Below are 18,384 nucleotides of genomic sequence, written 5' to 3'. Positions count from 1 at the left end.
TGTGAAAGCAGTGCTCAGAGGGAAGTTTATAGCAATACAGGCCTTTCTCAAAAAAGAAGAAAGATCCCAAATTGACAACTTAACCCTCCACCTAAATGAATTAGAAAAAGAAGAACAAAAAAGTCCTAAAGTCAGCAGAAGGAAGGAAGTTATAAAGATCAAAGAAGAAATCAATAAAATAGAGACTCAAAAAACAATAGAGAAAATTAATAAAACCAAGAGCTGGTTCTATGAAAAGGTAAACAAAATTGACAAACCCCTGGCCAGACTCACTAAAAAGAGGAGAAAAAGAACCCAAATAACCAAAATTATAAATGAAAAAGGAGAAATCACAATGGATACAGCAGAAATACAAAAAACCATAAGAGAATACTATGAACAACTATACGGCAACAAGTTTGACAATCTGGAACAAATAGACAATTTTCTAGAATCTTACAGCCTGCCAAAACTGAATCAAGTAGAAACAGACCAACTGAACAGACCCATCACTAGAAATGAAATTGAAGAGGTCATAAAATCACTCCCTACAAATAAAAGTCCAGGACCAGATGGCTTCACAGGTGAATTCTATCAAACATATAAAGAGGAATTGGTGCCCATCCTCCTTAAACTCTTTCAAAAGGTTGAAGAAGAAGGAATACTCCCAAAGACATTCTATGATGCCACCATCACCCTCATTCCAAAACCAGACAAAGATACCACCAAAAAAGAAAACTATCGCCCAATATCATTGATGAATATAGATGCAAAAATTCTCAACAAAATCTTAGCCAACCGAATCCAACAACATATCAAAAAAATTATACACCATGACCAGGTGGGGTTCATCCCAGGTTCACAAGGATGGTTCAACATTCGCAAATCAATCAGCATCATACACCACATTAACAAAAAAAGAGTCAAAAATCATATGATCATCTCAATAGACGTAGAAAAAGCATTTGACAAAGTCCAACATCCATTCATGATCAAGACCCTCGCCAAAGTGGGTAAAGAGGGAACATTCTTGAATATAATCAAAGCCATTTATGATAAACCCACAGCAAATATAATACTCAATGGGGAAAAACTGAAAGCCTTCTCACTCAAATCTGGAACAAGACAGGGATGCCCACTCTCACCACTGCTCTTCAACATAATTTTGGAAGTCCTAGCCACAGCAATTAGACAAACAAAAGAAATAAAAGGCATCCATATAGGAAGAGAAGAGATAAAACTGTCACTATATGCAGATGACATGATACTATACATAGAAACCCCTAAGGACTCAACCCCAAAACTACTTGAACTGATTAATAAATTCAGCAAAGTAGCAGGATATAAGATTAACATTCAGAAGTCAGTTGCATTTCTCTATACCAGCAATGAAATATTAGAAAAGGAATACAAAAATACGATACCTTTTAAAATTGCACCTCACAAAATCAAATACCTCGGAATACACCTGACCAAGGAGGTAAAGGACTTATGTGCCGAGAACTATAAAACTTTAATCAAAGAAATCAAAGAAGATGTAAAGAAATGGAAAGATATTCCATGTTCCTGGATTGGGAAAATCAGTATTGTAAAAATGGCCATACTACCCAAAGCAATCTACAGATTCAGTGCAATCCCGATCAAATTACCCATGACATTTTTCACAGAACTAGAACAAACAATGCAAAAATTCACATGGAACCACAAAAGACCCCGAATCACCAAAGCAATCCTGAGAAACAAAAACCAAGCAGGAGGCATAACTCTCCCAGACTTCAAGAAATATTACAAAGCCACAGTCATCAAAACAGTGTGGTACTGGTATCAAAACAGACAGACAGACCAATGGAACAGAATAGAGAACCCAGAAATAAACCCTGACACCTATGGTCAATTAATCTTTGACAAGGGAGGCAAGAACATCAAATGGGAAAAAGAAAGTCTATTCAGCAAGCATTGCTGGGAAGCCTGGACAGCTGCATGCAAAGCAATGAAACTAGAACACACCCTCACACCATGCACAAAAATAAACTCCAAATGGCTGAAAGACTTAAGTATATGACAGGACACCATCAAACTCCTAGAAGAAAACATAGGCAAAACACTCTCTGACATCAACCTCATGAGTATTTTCTCAGGTCAGTCTCCCAAAGCAATAGAAATTAGAGCAAAAATAAACCCGTGGGACCTCATCAAACTGAAAAGCTTTTGCACAGCAAAGGAAACCAAAAAGAAAACAAAAAGACAACTTACAGAATGGGAGAAAATAGTTTCAAATGACGCAACCGACAAGGGCTTAATCTCTAGAATATATAAACAACTTATACAACCCAACAGCAAAAAAGCCAATCAATCAATGGAAAAATGGGCTAAAGACCTGAATAGACATTTCTCCAAAGAAGATATACAGATGGCCAACAGACACATGAAAAAATGCTCAACATCGCTGATCATAAGAGAAATGCAAATCAAAACTACCATGAGATACCACCTCACACCAGTCAGAATGGTCATCATTAAGAAGTCCACAAATAACAAGTGCTGGAGGGGCTGTGGAGAAAAGGGAACCCTCCTGCACTGTTGGTGGGAATGTAAACTGGTACAGCCACTATGGAGAACAGTTTGGAGATACCTTAGAAATCTATACATAGAACTTCCATATGACCCCACAATCCCACTCTTGGGCATCTATCTGGACAAAACTCTACTTAAAAGAGACACGTGCACCCGCATGTTCATTGCAGCACTATTCACAATAGCCAAGACATGGAAACAACCCAAATGTCCATCGACAGATGATTGGATTCGGAAGAAGTGGTATATATACACAATGGAATACTACTCAGCCATAAAAAAGAATGACATAATGCCATTTGCAGCAACATGGATGGAACTAGAGAATCTCCTACTGAGTGAAATGAGCCAGAAAGACAAAGACAAATACCATAAGATATCACTCATAACTGGAATCTAATATCCAGCACAAATGAACATCTCCTCAGAAAAGAAAATCATGGACTTGGAGAAGAGACTTGTGGCTGCCTGATGGGAGGGGGAGGGGGAGGGAGTGGGAGGGATCGGGAGCTTGGGCTTATCAGACACAACTTAGAATAGATTTACAAGGAGATCCTGCTGAATAGCATTGAGAACTTTGTCTAGATACTCATGTTGCAACAGAAGAAAGGGTGGGGGAAAAATGTAATTGTAATGTATACATGTAAGGATAACCTGACCCCCTTGCTGTACAGTGGGAAAATAAACAAAACAAAACAAAACAAAAAAAAACAGAAACAGATTCACAGACATAGAAAACAAACTATGGTTATCAAAGGAGAAAGAAATTAGCAGTGTGGGATTGACAGATACACACCAGTATATATAAAATAGATGAACAACAAGGATTTACTGTATAACACAAGGAAAAATATTCAGTATCTCATAATAACCTACACTAGAAAAGAATATGGAAAAAAATTATATAACCAAATCAATCTGCTGCACACCTGAAACTTACACAATATTGTAAATCAACTATACTCCATTTAAGTACATAAACAAAACAAACAAACAAATAATAAATAAAACGAGTTGATGTAGGAGTTAACATATTTACACATTTGGAACAGTCTTAGAACTTTATGAGAGCTGTAGAAGTCTTTGCTATTATTATTTTATTATTATTTCTATATTTAAAACATCTGCTATGGCTTCCTCAGAAAAGGTTATGATTGGTTGTTCACTCCAAGGAGGGTTTACTCTCTCAGAGGAATATGCAATAAAGCCCTGTTCTTTTTTTTTTTTTTTTTTTTGCTTTTTAGGACTGCATTAAAGTTCCCAGGCTAGGGGCTGAATCAGAGCTGCAACTGCCAGCCTACACCACAGCCACAGAAATGCCGATACTTAACCTACTACGTGAGGCCAGGGATCGAACCTGCACCCTCATGGATAATAGTCGAGTTTGTTACCACTGAGTCACAAGGGAATTCCCAAAAAAGCCCTAATCTTAATGGTAAAACAAAAAGACATCTCAGGCTGAAGGGAGGTGGAGAGAAGTCTCCTCAGGAGTGAGTTCTCCTTCCTGAAGGAAGCTTCCTGGGTGACTCTGGGTGCCGGACTGCACAGGGCAAGCCTGGCCTGCACTCACTTGCCCATCTCCAGTCAGAGGACCCAGCCCCAAACAAATGGGGCCTGTGAGGAGCCAACGGCACTAGAGCTGGGGCTCTGAGGGAAGAGCGAGGGTGAGAAATGGCCCATTCCCACTGACTTTCCAGTCAGAAGATCCAGAGGGGAGCTATTTAATTTCAGCATTTTGTGAATTTTGTGTCATTTGGAAGGAAAACATCTACACACTTTCATGGGCGCATGTGCACGCGTGTGCGTGCCCGCGCGCGTGCACGTGCGCGCACACACATACACACACACACACACACACCCCCTCTGGCCTGACTCTGAGCCAAGGTGCCCAGAGCAGGAGGAATCTTTGTAAGCTGGGAACATGTGAACAAGCAGGAGGCACCTCCTCTTCACCCAGGACCCAGGGCCCTGGCAGAGGTTGCTGCCCCTCCTGGCACCCACAGAGCCTCGGGCAGGGGCGGAGCAGGAGCCCTATCCTGGGGACCAGGCCAGCCAGGCTCCAAGGCAGCGGCAAAGTCCCAGATCTTGGCAGAAAAATATAAAGCACAAAAGGTTGGGTCTTTTATATTAATGAATCCAAGCCATGCTGGATCGCTGTTTAGAAAAATGATTTGGTTTTTCTTTTTTCATTCAATCAGTGATTTAATTATGAGAAAATGAATAGTGTTAAAGCTGTGCGAGGTACCAATAGTCCAGGAGGCCTGAAAGGCTAAACACAATTACACGTTGTAATGAAACCTAGTGGAGCGCCTTCCAGCCACTGGTTCGAAGCACTCAGCTGTGCTTTTGGAGAGGCATAAACAATGCAAAAACCTATAATTGCTGTGTCAGTCATGAAATCCATGCAGAATACCAAGCACCATTCTGAGCTGCCTGCTTCCTGGCACTGGAAATGGCACATGGCTACACTGTAGTCCACGGGGAAGACCCCCAAGGACAGGGCAGCTGTTTATCCCCAGCACCTGCAGGACACCTGCCTGGTCCCTGGCCTCCATCACCCCCCAGTGATTCTGGCAATCATCCCATTTCTCACCAGACATGGAATTGTCAGGCACAGGGTCAGGCTCTACTTTTCAGCTGCATCCAGGGGATCCCAAGCAATGGCTTCAGAAATAAAACATTGCCTCCCATAGCAATAAACAAAAGATGTCAACACAGTCATCAGCCATTGTCGCCACCTCCAAGGGTGAGCCAGTGAGTCCTGAAGGAACTCAGGATGGGGCATGTCAAAAGGAAAGATTTCAGTGAGCCCAGAACTTTGCATATTCCCATACATAGAAAAGCACTCAATGTCTTAACTTGAGATATCTAGTTTTCTGTTATTAGCAGTAATCTTTTGTTCCAAGTATCTTCCCTTTGTTGCAAAACTCCTATATATCCAAACTCCTCGGAGTGGTTTTCTCAGGGTTACTTGACATGCTGCCTCCTGAGCTTAGGTCCTCATTTGGCCCGAATAACACATAACTTTCAACATCTAGGTTATGTGTAACTTTTTAGTCGACAGGTTTCACAGACATCATTCTCCCTAGAGCAATGCAGAAAAAAAAAAATGCAATGAGCACCCTATGTGTCATTTCAAATGTTCTCATAACTGGTAACCATGATAAAAACAGTAAAAACAGGGAGTTCCCACTGTGGCTCAGCAGGTTAAGAACCCGACATAGTGTCCATGAAGATGTGGGTTCAATCCCTAGCCTTGCTCAGTGGGTTAAGAATCCAGCATTGCCGGAAGTTGCAGCCTGGTGGTGTAGGCCTCAGCTGCAGCTCAGATTCAACCCCTAGCCTGGGAACTTCCACATATGACAGGTGTGGCCATAAAAAGAAAAAAGAGAGAAAAAAAAATAGGGAGATCCCGTAGTGGCTCAGTGGTTAAAGAATCTGACTAGGAACCATGAGGTTGCAGGTTCGATTCCTGGCCTCATTCAGTGCATTAAGGATCCGGCATTGCCGCTGTGAGCTGTGGTGTAGGTTGCAGACATGGCTCAGTTCCCGTGTTGCTGTGGCTCTGGCATAGGCCGGCAGCTACAGCTCTGATTAGACCCCTAGCCTGGGAACCTCCATATGCAGTGGGTACAGCCCTAGAAAATACAAAAAGACAAAAAGACAAAAAAAAAGTAAAAAGAAACAGGTAAAATTAACCCAATATATTTAACCCAATATATCCAAAATATTATAATTTCAAATGTAATTAATATGAAAAAGTATTGCTGAGTTATTTGACATTTTTATTTTATTATTATCATTATTATTATTATTTTGTCTTTTTGCCATTTCTTGGGCTGCTCCCACGGCATACAGAGGTTCCCAGGCTAGGGGTCCAATTGGAGCTGTAGACACCGGCCTACGCCAGAGCCACAGCAACGCGGGATCCGAGCCACGTCTGCAACCTACACCACAGCTCATGGCAACACCAGATCCTTAACCCACTGAGCAATGGCAGGGATGGAACCCGCAACCTCAAGGTTCCTAGTCGGATTTGTTAACCACTGAGCCATGACAGGAATTCTGACATTTTTATACTACTCAAAATCAGGCATGTGTCTTAGACTTCCAGTGCATCTCAATCAGAAGAGCCACATTTCAAGGGCTCAAGAGTCACATGTAGATAATGTAGCTAATGTAGCTAAAGGCACAGCCCAGCCCCGGGAACCAAATAGACTGCTGCTTCCCTGAGCTGCCTCACACCCCAGGCCCTGTGAGCCTGGAACCCGCATGACGCCTACATGCAGGAGAACCCATCCTGGCTCTGGAGGCCTGAACCAGCTCTGTGCCTGGCATCACCCTTGGGTCACACCATCCACCTAGCAGTTCTGAGGCCTGTCCAAGAAGGAGAAAATGGTCCAGAGGGCCCAAGCTGACTCCTGCAACTTGCTGAGGTTGAGAAAAAATTTCTCCCTGGCAAGTGGCAGCAACCAGGAACCCGCAGGAGACCAGAGGGTCATCCAAGATGCAGGACTCTGGAGGTAGAGGCAGGGAGGCACAGGATTCACAGGCAGCTTGTGTGTCCATCTGCCCACAGGAGAGTTTGCCCCAAAACCTCAGGTCCTGGCATGATTTTCATGTTGGAAGTGGACCTTGAGAGTCCCCCCTGAGGTGCAGGGGGTAGAGCTACAGGCTCTTCCTGAAATGCAGCTCAGCCTGCCCTCTGCTTTCCTGCAGACTCCCACCCAAGAAAGAGGTCCCACGGAGCAGTTTCGTTTCCATTGGTGTAAATCACGGTGGTTGCTGTTCCAGCTGAGAGGAGAGAGGGACCCAGCCTCCCCACTCCTGGGAAGAGCTGAAAATCCCACACACTCTGTCTTTCCTTGGTGAGCCAGCTTAAAGAACGGCCCTCTTCTACTCTCAGGACCCCCCCACCAACCCTGCCCCTTTGATTCTAAGGACCCCCCTACCCCTGACACAAACGACCTGTTTCTCTACCCAACTTCTCTTCCTTTCTCCTCATCTCCTAGGAAAAATGGTCCCTTTTACTGGCCCAGGGCAAACCCTACCCTTTGATACCCTGGGTCCCCTCCTCTCATCCCACCAGGCTTCCCTCATCTCAGTCTCTGTTCTCTGGCACCTACAGGCTCTGCTTCTCCTCATCTTTCCCTTTCTGCAGCCCACAGACAAGTTCCTCCTTCAGCCACCTCCACCACCCCCTGCCCATCACCCATTCCAGGTCACACCACATCCTTCTCTCTCCTTCCTCCCTGTGCCTTTGCAAACTGACTTCCCTGCCATGCGCCCTGGCACCGCTCTCAGAGGTCGCCATAGCCCTGACCACACAAATTCTAATGCACATCCACCTCTCAGAAACACCTGCATGTGAGCCCACCCTCCCTCCCTCAAGGCCATCTTTGGACAGCTTGCAGGCCTTCTCCAGTGACCTCTGTAAAGGGACCAGACTCTGTGAGGGGCCTAGCATTGCTGAGGCCATGGCTTCTCTATTTCAGGGACTGTGACACCCATCCATTCAGTTACTCCTCCAGCAAATATTTGTGGAATACCCACCATATGACAAGCCTGGCTCAGGCACTGGAAATGTAGCAGTGAACAAAACAGCAAGGTCTATGCCCTTAGTGGAACTTACACTTTAGTTGGGGAGAGCCTAAATAGGCAAAAAAAAATATGTTTTAAAAATAAAAATAATTGTAGATAGTGGCAAGTATTATGCAGACAAAAACCTGGTGTGATATAATAAAGAGAGGAGTACCCGTCGTGGCATAGCAGAAACAAAATTGACTAGGATCCATGAGGATGCAGGTTCATTCCCTGGCCTCGCTTAGTGGGTCTGGTGTTTCCGTGAGCTGTGGTGTAGGTCACAGACACGGCTCCTATCTGGTGTTGTTGTGGCTGTGATGTAGGCCGGAGGCTACAGTTCCATTCGACCCCTAGCCTCCATATGCTGCAGGTACAGCCCTAAAAAGAAAAATAAATTAAAAAAATAAATAAATAAGAAGAAAGAGAGATTTATGGAGAAAGGCAGTTTCCATTGGGAGATCAGAGAAGGCTCTCAGAGGAGACATTTAAACTGTGGCCTGAATGAAATAAGGCTCGTGTGGTCCACAACCACCACCCTTCCTTACTGGTTAGTCCAGCCATCCCAGTTAAGTGTTTTTATTTTCTACCTCCTCTGGCCCAGCCAGGACAAGATAAAGGGTCAGAACATAAGTTACAAAGGCCCTGAGAGGAGCAGGAAATTGATAGAACAGATACTCATGGAACAGACAGTGAGCTCGCATCACAGAAGCATGGGGAGTATGGGCACCCAGGGTCACAATCAGAATCACACCATGTGCGTCTAGCCCACTTCAGCAAGCACTTGGATCTTATTCTCAGTGCTGGGAAAGTTTTAAGCAGAATGGTGACGTGCTCTAATTTATACTTTAAAGAGTTCTCTAGCTGCTACAGGAAGCATGGATTTTTTTTTTCTCTCTCTCTTTTTAAGGCCACTCCTGTAGCATATAGAAGTTCCCAGACTAGGGGTTGAATTGGAGTTGCAGTTGCCAGCCTACACCACAGACACAGCAATCTGGGATCCAAGCCCATCTGCGACCGACACCACGGCTCATGGCAATGCTGGATCCTTAACACACAGAGCAGGGCCAAGGACTGAACTTGTTGTTACCACTGAGCCACAACAGGAACTCCAAGCATGGATTTTAGATGAGAGAGAAATCAGAGAGCTGGGATAGGAGGCTGTCTTCATTTGGGTTTCTGAGCAGTAGACTTCAATCAAATGTAAAGTTTATTGGGGAAGCAATGTCAGAAAAGGAGGGAACTGAGATAGGGACGGAAAGGCAGCCAGGCCAGGGTGTATTCTCAAGTGAGTCACCATGGTGGGCAACTGGAACCTGCTCCCACTGGGAGCTTTGGAAGGCAGTGTAGACAGGTATCTCAGACTATCCCACCAAGGCTTGAGGGAGCTGGAGTATTGTTACACTAGCTTCAATTGCCAGCACTTCTGGCTTGATGTGTTGGTAAACAGAGTGAGCTCCACAAGGAGAAGCCAGAGTGTGTGGATGGGACACCGAAAGCATCTGTGACAGAGGCTATTTCCTTCACCCAGAGGTGAGAGCACCCTGGCTTGGCACTGAGCTGGAGAAGCGGTGATTAAAAGGCAGGTGATACAGGCTATAGCACGGATGAGCCTTGAAAACATCACACTGGGTGAAATAGCTCAACAAGAAAGAATGAATATGAAGTACTTAGAACTGGCAAGTTCATAGAGAGGAGGTTAGAGGTTACCAGGGAGAATGGGCAGTTATTTCCTAATGACTTATAGAGTTTCTGCTTGAGGCGATGAAAATGTTTTGGGAAAAATAGACAGTGGCACAACATTATCAATTAATATCCCTGAATGGTACACTTAAAATGATTAAAATGGCAGATTTTATGTCATATATGTTTTACCACAATTTTTTAAATTAATAATATCAAAAACCATTTAACTGTACACTCTGAGTGAATTGTATAGCATCTAAATTATATCTCAGTAAAACTTTTCCTTTAAGAGAGAAAAGTGAAGGGACTCTGACTTTGAGTTAAGCCTGTGGCCCTGGCTGATGGCTGGGGTGCTGTGGGTGAGGGGTGGGGATGTCACAGATGAGAGCTGGGTGCCGAAAGAATGCTGCATTAGCTGCTCAGTTGTAACCAACTGATTAAACCAAAGTGGTTGGAAGCTGCACAGTAACACTGGTTGAATGGCTTCTTCAGGCTTGAGGGATCACAGGAAACTCAGCCTGGGAAGGGCTGGAGAGTTTGCCAGTGTTATGCATAGCTAGCTCTAAACTTAATGTCCCCGGTTTCTCTTTCCCAGACACACCCTTAGTGCAAAGTTTAACAGTGCCCTTAGGTCAGCTGTGATGTGTCACATTCCAGGGAGCTGGGTACCTTCAGATCACAGCCCTTTCCTCGCAATTGACTTTTCACCAGTGCACATAAGACTGGCATTCCTGAGCAATCAGGTGCTTCAGCTAGAAGCTAGTGAGGAAGATACAGACACTGGATCTGCTGGACAACACTCAGTCACCATTTCTCTTCCACATCTTTGGATCTGGGAGGCAGGCAAGAGCTTCCTTCTTAACTGACTCTCAGAAAGTCTGCTTTAGCTTATTGCAGTTGGTTAAATCAATAAGGCTACATTTTATTTGATCTTCTTTTAACCAGCTGAGCTTGTAAAGCTGTATGTGAGCCAAGCTAAAAATGTCACTGGTCGCGTGTTCTTGAATCACATCTCATTGAACCAATACAATTTTCTCTGTTGACTTAATTCTTAGGCAAAGATTTCTAATCTGTTTTAAAGAATGATGCCTAGATTCAATCACAGGTTGAGGCTATGGCAATACTGCAGAGTGGTAAATAGTGAAACTGTGTCATGGGCCAGGTGGTTGAGGGGGAGACCTAGGCAGAAACTGACTTTTCGTTTGCATGCAGAAACCCCACAGGGCACCTCACCCCTTCATGTACAAAGAGACAGTCTGATTTTTTTTTTCAGTGCAATAGGAATCTTGATCATTTTTTTTCCCCACTGTACAGCAAGGGGATCAAGTTATCCTTACATGTATACATTTTTCCCCCACCCTTTGTTCTGTTGCAATATGAGTATCTAGACATAGTTCTTAATGCTACTCAGCAGGATCTTCTTGTAAATCTATTCTAAGTTGTGTCTGATAACCCCAAGCTCCAGTCTGATTTTTATAGTCACTCTCATAGAGCCTATAAACATTAGCCCTGGAGGGGGCCTTGAACATATCTAGTTCATTGCTCTTATGGGGCATTTCTCTTGGAGGGAGTATTCAACCTTAAGAGACCTGGGGTCTTGTTCATGGTCACACAGCCAGTAGGTGGGACTAGGCTAGATTCTGGGTCTCCTGATTCTCAGCTCACTGTCCTTTCCTTCAAATCACACTTCCTTTCACTACTAACAAAGATTTCCCAGTTGAGCTTAGGGTAATGAAGTCATAATGAACTTTGGCAGGATGAATGAAATGGGACAAGCATGTATGGAGCAGGTACTCCATGCCAGATGTGTATTGTCTCACTGCCACTCTGCTTGCAAAGCCTTACTGTGTGGGAACACCGGGGGTGTACAATTTGACCCCCCTCATCTGCATGTTTCCCTGATCCAGAAGGGCAAATGAGGGAGAGGCACTCAGCGGGGAGTAAAGGGAGGAAATTTGAACAGGATGGGAGGCCAAGAAATAGTAAAGGAGAAACTGGTTGGCAAATGTGAGTTGGGGAGTTCCGGTTGTGGCGCAGTGGTTAACGAATCCGACTAGGAACCATGAGGTTTCGGGTTTGATCCCTGCCCTTGCTCAGTGGGTTAAGGATCCGGCATTACCGTGAGCTGTGGTGTAGGTTGCAGACACGGCTCGGATCCTGCGTGGCTGTGGCTGTGGCATAGGCCAGCGGCTACAGCTCTGATTGGACCCCTAGCCTGGGAACCTCCATATGCCACAGAAGTGGCCCAAGAAAATAGCAAAAAGACAAAAAAAATGTGAGTTGGAAAATGGCTTAAGCCTGTGGTCCATGAGCTGCCTCTACCCCAGGGCTATCCATCCTCTCCACAGAGTTGGAGTTAAATATGTCTATGAACAAGTTATCAGCTAAACAATTCATGCATAAAGCTGACTTAGTACACAAATGTCCAACTTCTCCAAGTATGATTTTAATGTCAGCCAGTTAAAACCCCATCCAGGGGTTCCCGTTGTGGCTCAGCAGTTAGTGAACCCGACTAAGATACATGAGGATACGGGTTTGATCCCTGGCCAGGCTCAGTGGGTTAAGGATCCAGGGTTGCTGTGAGCTCTAGTGTAGGTCAAAGTCACGGCTTGGATGCCACGTTGCTGTGGCTGTGGTGTAGGCCAGCGGCTACAGTTCTGATTGGACCCCTAGCCTGGGAACCTCCATGTGCCATGGGTGTGGCCTTAAAAGACAAAAAGACCAAAAATAATAAAATAAAATAAAATAAAATAAAATAAAATAAAATAAAATAAAATACCCCATCCAATCCTGGCACCTCCTTCACTGTGAAACTGCTGCAGGTAACCATCACAGGAAGAGACACACAGCACAATGCTCCCCACCTACCCTCTCACCCTCCATCCACCCTGGCAGGTGGGTGGGTGTGGGAAAAGCCTGCATATTTTCAATAACCCACAGTGAGATTTTTTTCATTCCACTGCAAAACCAGGCTGGTTAATGCCAGCATTGAGCTAGGGGCTGCCGTATGATTTAATTTGAGTGTCAGGAGAGAGTTTCGGGATGTCCCAGTACCCATGTTGGGAGAGCCAGTAGGCAGTGATCCTAGACTTGTTGAGTCTCAAGACAGAGCAGAGAACATAGGGAAGGGCAAGAGGCCAGCGTTCTCCCTGATTTGCCAGTCTCAGCTCTACCTGCTCTTCATGGCTCAGTCTATGCCTTGAAGATGATAATATTTATCATTTTATGAACACTCACAGTATGATATTTGTCTTCAGGGTAGTTCATTCCAGACTGAGAGTGGGGCCTGATGGAGACAAAGGATGCGAAGTGTATGAAATAGCTGAGGTGTCCTGATGTCCACAGGGGAGGGGTGGGAAGCCTGAGGAGGCTTCACAAAGGATGGCCTCTATATGACTTTTTTTTTTTTACCATATCCACAGTGTTCAGAAATTCACAGGCCAGGCATTGAACCTGTACCCCAGAAGTGGCCCGAGACATAGCACTGATAATGCCAGATCCTTGGCCCACTAGGCCACCCACCAAGGAACTCCCAGATGCTTGACACTGAATGGAGATGCTTCTTTGGCTCCTCTTTATGGTTGAGTTTTAAAGGTGACTCAAAAAGCAAAAACTATGGGTGGTCAAAATTACTGTGAAACTCTTGCACAACCATCACACACTCCCTGTGAGTCCAGCCAGCCATCCTTCCCTCCAGCACTGGGACAGATCTTTCTCCATTGGCTGATGTTCTAGGAACCAGGTTATACGGAAAATTGTGTCATGAACTAACAGAGTCACAATTAGTAATGTGAGATGCTCATATCTACAGGCACCTGGGACCAACCTGACCTGGGAAGTAGTAGGTCCATGGTTCCTGCTCTCTCATCTGGGCAAATACTCCCAGAGTGAGTCATGGGCACAACTGTCAGTATTATTTGAACTGCTCTCTCTCTCTCATTCTAGCTGTGGCTTTTACTCTTTTGCAGTTAAATTTTGTAACCTAAATGATTTGTGCTGGACTTCTCTGCCTAGCCCCCTGTGTGGTCCACCTGGGCATGTCTGTCCCACCCACTGGTCATACTTGCGGGAATAAGAGTATGACCCACTGTGTCTCTGGAATGTCTGCTGGCTGATTGAAAAGCTTCAGGAGTGAGGGGAAGGAGTCTTCTCCCATCCAATATCCCCCTCAGTGTGCACACAGGCCTAGGCACAGAGCAGGAGCCCACCTCCTGGCCCAGACACTCTCAGAGGTCCTTCCCCGGGCCTCTCCTGAGATCTGTGCTTCACTCACAACCCAGCTCTGCAGATTCCTCCCAAGAACACTGTCCAGAAAGTCAGGATATGTGTGGGAGGTTGAGTGGTCAGACCTGCTTCCTGAAATGTGGGCCCTGCCTGGGGCAGCACCTTGGCATATTCAGGATTCATCTGGCCAGTCTGCCCGCCACCTTAGTCAGATTCCCCAAAGAAAGGGTTTAGGGAATGAGGCAGGGCTGGGATTATCATCAGACTGAGGGATACTCAGTAGAAAATGGAAGAAGGAAGCTGAAAGACTGTCAGGGCAAATTCTCTGAACAGGTCTTTAAACAGGTTGGAAGACCCCTCATTGAGTTAGTCATGGTTCAGCTTCCTTCATCTCTCACATTAAAGCTGAACTAAAAATGAAAAGAGCAAAGTCATCCAACCTGTCAGGACCTTGGTTTTTTTTTTCTTCTGTAAAATGGAAACAATAACAATATCTCAGAATGGTTTTGAGAACTAAACAAGTTAAATGTGTGGCAAGCTATAAAGTCCACAAATGCTGGTGGGCAAAGTCTTAGCCTCCAGGAGAGACATAAAGAGCTGGCAGGAGCCATGTCTCAGAAGGCAGTTGGTGCACAGCATAAGGAAACAGACCTGGAGCCAGACAGAACCAGCTCTGCCTGCCCAGGAGGAGCCTGAGACATCTGCTCCTGCCTGTGCAGCACCCACCCCTCTCCTGATAACCTTCCTCAGAGGTAACCCCTCTTCTGCTCTCAGCCCATGTATTTGGGGATGGAAGGACGCTGTGAGCTGCCCTCTGCCCTAGTCCTAGGATTTTTCAGTTATGTAAGCCAATAAACGCCCTCTCTGGTTAAGCAAGTTGGTGATGGATTCAAGTTAACAGTGATCAGGAGTCCTCTCTAACTCAGCACCTGTGAAAAAGCTGTGGCATGTTGGGTGGCTGGGGGCAGGGGGTTTAGCCAAGGCCTTGAGTGTCAAGCAGACTAACCAGCTCTGCTGTGCTAAGCATAGAGAGAAACTTGTTCCACTAGACTTTTCTGAATCCTTCTCAGGCTGACTGGTGGGCTCAGACATAGATAAGAACTCACCTCCCCTTGCTTCTGTCTTGCTTTCAGGCAACCCAAGGGAAGAATAAAAGTCCAAGGAAAATGTGAACACAGCATGTTCCTGGGGGATTCACATTAGGTCTCCAGAGTTGAGATGCTTCTCATCAAGGAAACCAACATTCCAAGGCTCCTGTCTAATGAGAAAAAAGCAGCCTCTCATTTCAGCTGTTGAAAAGATTCCGCTGACATGTATATGGAAATTTGGGCAACCATAAGCATTTCTTTTTTTTCCCCTTCTTCCAGGTGACTTTTTAAAATTCTTCTTATTTTTTAAATTATAGTTGATTTACAATGTTGTGCCAATTTCTGCTGTACAGCAAAGTGACCCAGTCACACATATACATGCATTCCCTTTTTTCTATCATCTTCCATCATGGTCTATCCAGTTCCCCGTGCTATACAGTAGGACCTCATTGCTTATCCATTCTAAATGGAATAATTTGCATCTACTATCCCCAAACGCCCATCCAAAAAAAACATGGAACACCTCACGAATTTCTGTGTCATCTTTGCACAGGCCATGCTAATCTTCTCTGTACCATTCCAATTTTAGTATATGTGCTACTGAAGCGAGCACCCATAAGCATTTCTGATTGTGAAATGTTCTGCCATTGCTGAAAGATGGAGAGACTGTTTCGGAGCCTATAATGACCCATGAGACAGATTGTCTCATTACCTCCTGGGAATCCCGTCCATTCCAGGCAGAAACCCATTCCATTTTCACCTCTGGCAGTCAGATCTCTTGGGCCACTGGTGCCAATCACAGCAGTTTAATATAACAGGCACCAGCTGCCTTAGGTTTTTCTTCCCTACTTCTGCTACATTTCTAGACTGCTACAGACCAAAGAAGGTCTTTTATTAAGTCATGTTTTATAGCCATTCGAGAGATCAGAGGGGAAAATCAACGTTGTCATCTCACTGTGCTTTCATAAACTACTGCCATTTCTTTCTGCCCAGAAGAATTGAATCCTTCAAGCCGGGAAGTCTTAAAAGCCACATAATCATGTTTCACTGATTTATGTATTTGGCAGAATCATACCCCTTCATTCCAGTCTAAACATACGGCAGGGAGTGAACCTGAGCATTTGTACCAGACTACTCAGACTCGGAGGTCTCTTCCCAATCACATTTCTCCTGCATTTCTCCTTTTGTCAGGGAGGTGGGTTCAAGAGGTGCAGACAATTGAGAAGCCCACAAAGCAATGCTTACAGACACACAACCTCTCACTCCAGGCTTGCTTGATGGTGCAGCCACCAAACCAGATACTCCAAGCTTTGCTTCCAGGCTAGAGTTAGTGGACCCTCAGTGCTGAGGAATATAGACTTCTGCCTTGGAAAATGTGATGTCAGCTAAGAATGTCTGACGTAGCCCCTGAACTCTTTCTGTGGCCCTTTCCTAGATTTCTAGGCCCCCTTCCCTTCCTAGCAGACCAGAATCTTCTCTCAATTCCATCAGCACAATCACATGTAATGAGACCCCACTCCAACTCCCACTTTCTCACACAGGCCACTGGTTTGTGGACAAGAACATACACTCCCCGAGGCACTTCCTCTAGCTGGCCCACAAAAGAACCACACTCAAATCTCACCAGAAAAGTTAGCACAGAAGTGTGTTCGAGTCGCTATCAATTTGAGAGCTGAAAGTCGATCTCTAAAGAAGCCAGACTATGGAATTCCCATCCTTACATAGAGGGTTAGGGACCTGACGTTGTCTCTGTAAGGATGCAGATTTGTTCCCTGGCTTCACTCAGTGGGTTAAGGATCCAGCATTGCCACAACCTGTGGCATGGGTCACAGATGTGGCTCAGATCTGGTGTTGCCCTGGCTGTGGCATAGTCTTCAGTTGCAGCTCCAATTTGACCCTGGCACAGGAATTTCCATGTACTACAGGCATAGCCATAAAAAGAAAAAGAAAAAAGAAAAAAAGAAGCAAGACTCCTTCCAACCCTCTATTTCACTTTAGTACAGGATCAATCAACAGATATGGGCCTGGACCTCACTACTTAGTTCCCATGGAAATGCTAATGCTTTCACTGAATGACTCCTTTAAATTGGTTTCCACCTTAGATTCTAGCTATATTTCATAGATTTTATGTTACATGGTTGCAGCAAAGGCTTTGTTCCAACCTCAGTCCTGAGTTCCAGCCTCAGCTTCACCTCTTACAGACCTTAGGCACATCTCTGAACTTGGCTGAGCCCTGTTTTCCGCATCTGTAAAAACTCTCCTAAAAGTTATGGCGTATGTCCATCTACAGATGAGTGGGTATCCATAGCTTTTGCCTGTCAGTCTCAATTTTCCCTCTCCTGATAGCTGTACCTCATTTTTCTTTTCAGAAAACTATGCCTCCCTACCCTCAGCTATCTGGGAAAAGGGAGGGCAGGCTGTGACCCCACTTCTGATTTCTGATGTAGGCATAAGACGTAAGCCTGGCCGATCAGGTTTTCCACCCAACTGGTCATGTAGTTGGTGTAGAGGTAGATGTACAACCCAAATGGGTCTCAAGAGAAGCAGCCCCAAGATTTTTGTTCTGAGTAACCTAACTTAAGGCTCAGTCATAGCAGGTGCTCTTTCAATGGGACATGGTCTAGGTCATGATTAACCTTTCTTGCTGCTGAGCTCCCTATTCTGAAATGGCCTTTGGTTGTTTTCATTCCATCTGAATACTACTGAAATGGCCATGCCACTACAGCCCCAGGTCATGGGGAGCAACCTAGACCACAGAAGACACTGCAATCTCTAGAGTCCTTCCTGGTGCCCCATCAGTTCCCCCAGTGACCAGGCAAGCTGATAGCTTCCTACTGTGAGTATGTGACACTGTCCCTTTGAGAATGGGCTAAAGCCAATTCTGGGCTCTATACAAGGCAGAGAAGAGGTGTTGAGGAGATGCTGTGCCCAGCATAACCATCAGCCAATGATACAGGACTGAAAGAGGAGCACCCCGGGTTTTTTGGAAAGGACAAACTAAACAGCTGCTTCTTCCTCGGGAGGCCTGGCTCTGAGGCACGTGTTCTACACTCTTTTCCAAAGCCTCCAGCAGCCATGTGACAAACTCCCTCAAATGGCAGGTCTCTAGTTCTGTAAAGATTGTGAGTTGTGCCTAAGTAAACTGAGAGCCTTCAGGTCAGGGACTAGACGTCAGTGTGATGCTCCCAGCTGCACTTGGGGGCTGTATACAGATCCATGAGGACTATGCCACAATTGTGAGAAATGCAGCTTG

At 45.1% G+C, this 18,384-nt stretch overlaps 1 non-coding gene across 1 annotated transcript; it reads right to left on the bottom strand.

The window, feature by feature from the left end:
• Positions 1-15,639: 15,639 nt before the first annotated feature.
• LOC125134707 (U6 spliceosomal RNA) lies at positions 15,640-15,744 on the bottom strand. Its single transcript, XR_007136721.1, has one exon. It is a non-coding gene; the product is annotated as a U6 spliceosomal RNA (small nuclear RNA).
• Between the last annotated feature and the right edge of the window lie 2,640 nt (positions 15,745-18,384).

This window comes from Phacochoerus africanus, chromosome 8 (genome assembly GCF_016906955.1).
Source record: "Phacochoerus africanus isolate WHEZ1 chromosome 8, ROS_Pafr_v1, whole genome shotgun sequence".
Classification (NCBI taxonomy): Eukaryota; Metazoa; Chordata; class Mammalia; order Artiodactyla; family Suidae; genus Phacochoerus; species Phacochoerus africanus.
Note: the sequence above shows the minus strand (reverse complement) of the source record. Positions and strands in the feature narration are given on the sequence as shown.